Source organism: Echinops telfairi, unplaced genomic scaffold (assembly GCF_000313985.2).
Source record: "Echinops telfairi isolate 266 unplaced genomic scaffold, ASM31398v2 ScPeMD7_7407;HRSCAF=8445, whole genome shotgun sequence".
In the NCBI taxonomy this organism is placed as follows: Eukaryota; Metazoa; Chordata; class Mammalia; order Afrosoricida; family Tenrecidae; genus Echinops; species Echinops telfairi.
In genome coordinates this window covers 4539402-4542870 of record NW_022111307.1, presented here as the reverse complement: position 1 = coordinate 4542870, position 3469 = coordinate 4539402, and positions in this window count along the sequence as shown.

The following is a 3469-nucleotide window of genomic DNA, read 5'->3' as shown; positions in this document are numbered from 1 at the left end:
TCTGTTTTTATTCTATTATAGACCCCTGCTAAAGTGGCTTCTTACTTGCAATATTATGATTCAGTTGGTTTGTGGAACATCTGGATAATGATTTTTCGATGCTGTCAAACAAGCTTCAGAGATTTTGCTAAATCACAGGTCAAGTGTGAAGAAGCCTTGTAGATATTCTCAGGAGTTGAATAGAGGCCCCTCTCTGTAAGATAACAGAGACCAGCTCTTATCTTACATTATGAACAGGTTTGCGAGGGGAACTATTTGCGATCAGAAAACTTACAGCTAAGAAAAAGGATAGATGCAGTTGGAGATAGGAGTCCCTGCAGTAGACACACTCCAGGCCTGGTACTTTATTAAGAGCAGGTTTAAATACATTCCACATGCAGCCTGTACCATGTGACAAATGTATACACAAACGGAGAGTTCAAATGTTTTTGAGAGTGTACAAAGAAGCATTAATACCTCAACCAAGTTATTCACCAACAGGAGGAGAGGATGAGGCTGGGAACATGAAGTAACTGATAAGTTTGCAGACTGCTGCTTCTGCAGCCTTAGTCAGGGAACAGGAGGCAAGTGTCCATTTATTTCAGGGGGAGACACAGGCCAGCCATTGCTTCATCAGCTCCCATGGCTGAGCCATCAACTTTCTCCCACAGGCCATGAACCATGGAAGGAAGTGGGCCTGTCCTGTTTGCCTAAGGAGTAAACAGCTTTCCCCACCCCCCACCCCCACCACACACACAAAGTGTTGAAATCCTAACCACTATACATGCAGAGCAATTCCATGCGAGAATAAGGTTTTGCTTTCTTAGGTTAATGAAGCCGTATTAGTGTAGACTATGACTTAAGGCTAGGGACTTCTGAAATGTGAAGAATATGGATTAGACATAGAGAGAAGCATGAACGATAATGTCACATGGGAATCAGCACAGAGAGTGAACAGAGAAAGATTTCTTTTAGAGCTGATGTCTGATTTTGAACTTCTAGCCTCCTCAACTATGAGGAAATGGATTTCTGTTCTTTCAGCCACTCGCTTATACGTCTATTCCAGCAGTATAAGCAGACTAAGAGAAATAGTTTGTCAAGGGACTCATCAGAAATCCAGCGACTCCCAAGAGCCATGTATGAGAATGTTATAAACACCAAAAGTGGTTTGTAAACGTGCCTATGTATGTGCATTTCTGGGTGGGGAGATGCACTTCTAGTAGACCTGGACCGGATTGAGCACCCTGAACCCACTCCAATATACTGTGGCTAAAAGGATCATTTATCACGGCAAACACCCCTTTTCTGCCTTGCTGATTCCTGGATGGAATTTAAAGTCACCACTTGGTCCCACCTTATGCATTATAAGCTGGGTCAGTACTCTATCTTCTTCTGTTCCTCATTGTCATTATCAAGGAGGGAGGGAAGAAAGTGCATGCGCCTCTGAGAAGTGCACTGTCGTTGTGATGTGCCAACAATCCCTTCCAAATCACAGTGACCTTCTGCACACACGGATCAAAACATGGCCCGGTCCTGAGCCATCCTCACATCTCTGCCCCTATGGAGCACTCTGGTCGTGCATCCTCCGAGACAGGCTTCTCTGTCATTTTGACAGTCCATGGTACTTCCAATATTATTTGCCAGCTCCACCATTCCAGTGAATCCGTTCTTCTTTGGTCTTCTTTATTCGATGTCCAACTTTCACATGCATATGAGGCAAATGGAAATACCATGGCTTGGGTCAGAGGCACTTTAGTCCTCAAGGTAACACCCTTGCTTTCCAACACTTTAAGGAGGTTTTGTGCTGGAAATTTACCCGGTGCAATGTGTTGCTTGGTCTCTTGACTGCTGTTTCTATGAGCATTGATTGTGGATCCAGGCTAGACAAATCCTTGATAACGTCAACCTTTTCTCTATTTATCATGATGTTACCCATTGATCCAGTGGTGAGGATTTGGGTTTTCTTTGCATTGAATCATAAACCATACCGAAAGCTTCAATCGTTGATCTTCATCAGCAAGTGCTTCAAGGCCTCCTCGCTTTCAGCAAGCAAGATTGTGTCATGTGCATATTGCAGGTTGTTAATGAGCCTACCTCTGATTCTGATATTGCATTCTTTTTCATATAATCTAGCTTCTCGGATGACTTGCTTATCATACAGATTGAATAAGCATGGTGAGAAGACACAACCCTGTTGCACACATTTCCTGATTTTAAACCATGCTGTATTCCCTTTTTCTGTCCACACAACTGCCTCTTGGTCCATGTACAGGTTCCATATGAGCACAACAAAGTGTTCTAGAATTCCCATTCTTCTCAAGGATATCCATAGTTTTTTATGATCCACACAGTCCAATGCCTTGGCATAATCCATACAACACAAGTAAGCGTCTTTCTGGTGTTCTCTGCTTTGAGTCAAGATCCATCTTACATCAATAATGATATCCTTTGTTCCACTTCCTCTTCTGAAGCACATTAGGCCCATAGAAACAGGTTTGATTGCAGCTCTGTGAAGAAATACCAGAGTATACTCTTGATTTAGTCTTATAAATGAGGACACTTTAAACATAAAAGGACATTGAGATCCCAAGATTAGAAACACTAAGATTAGAATAGAATGCAATAGACTCAAACATATCGATGACCATGAAGATGGCACAGAGTGGACAATATTTAGTGTTGTTCTACATAAGGTCACTATGAAGTAGAGCCAACCTAATGGCAACTGACAGCAACAAAGAAATGGAAATTGCTAGAGACCTGGAGAAAAAGATCTAGGTTCTAAACCAGGCTCTGCCTGCTGACTGGAAAGTTCTCTTGTTTCTCTGTTCCTCAGTTTCTTCACCCAAAAAATTAGGACATTGGATGAGGTTATTTCAAAGTCAACTTCCTCCTCATTATATTGTGAATGTCTGACACAAGCCCCATTCTTGGCATATTTTGCATGCGTATTGCAAAAGTGTAAACTATTAAAGCAGTACATGAAATTTCACTTGTTTTTCAAGGTTACAAAGTATGGGAGGATATTTTTATTTATAAATCGAAATCATTATTGGTGAAATCATCAGGAAAAAAATAACAGGCCATGATCAACAGTAGGCGATTTAAGATGATGGATTATCCACTAGTCTGCCTCCTGTCAATTCAAAAAGCTTTCTGATTGCTCGCCTTCCATTTCCAAATCTTCAAACTCAAATAGCTTTTCAGAAAAATGATTGAGCTAGACAATTGTACATAACTGCTTTGTGAAGTGCCTACCTACCACCACCCACTTCCTGGTCTCCCAATTGTCTGACACTGCTATGGAGAAAGGAAATGGCACTGATGGTATACTTAAAATGTGCACAGCACTATGCCAGGCAGTTACTATGCATCATCTAACACCCTCACCAATCTGATGAGAAGGTCTTTAATAATACTCCTGTTTTATTCATGAGAAAACTGATAATCAGAAAGTTTAAGCAGATCACAGAGCTCCTGGATCCAAAGT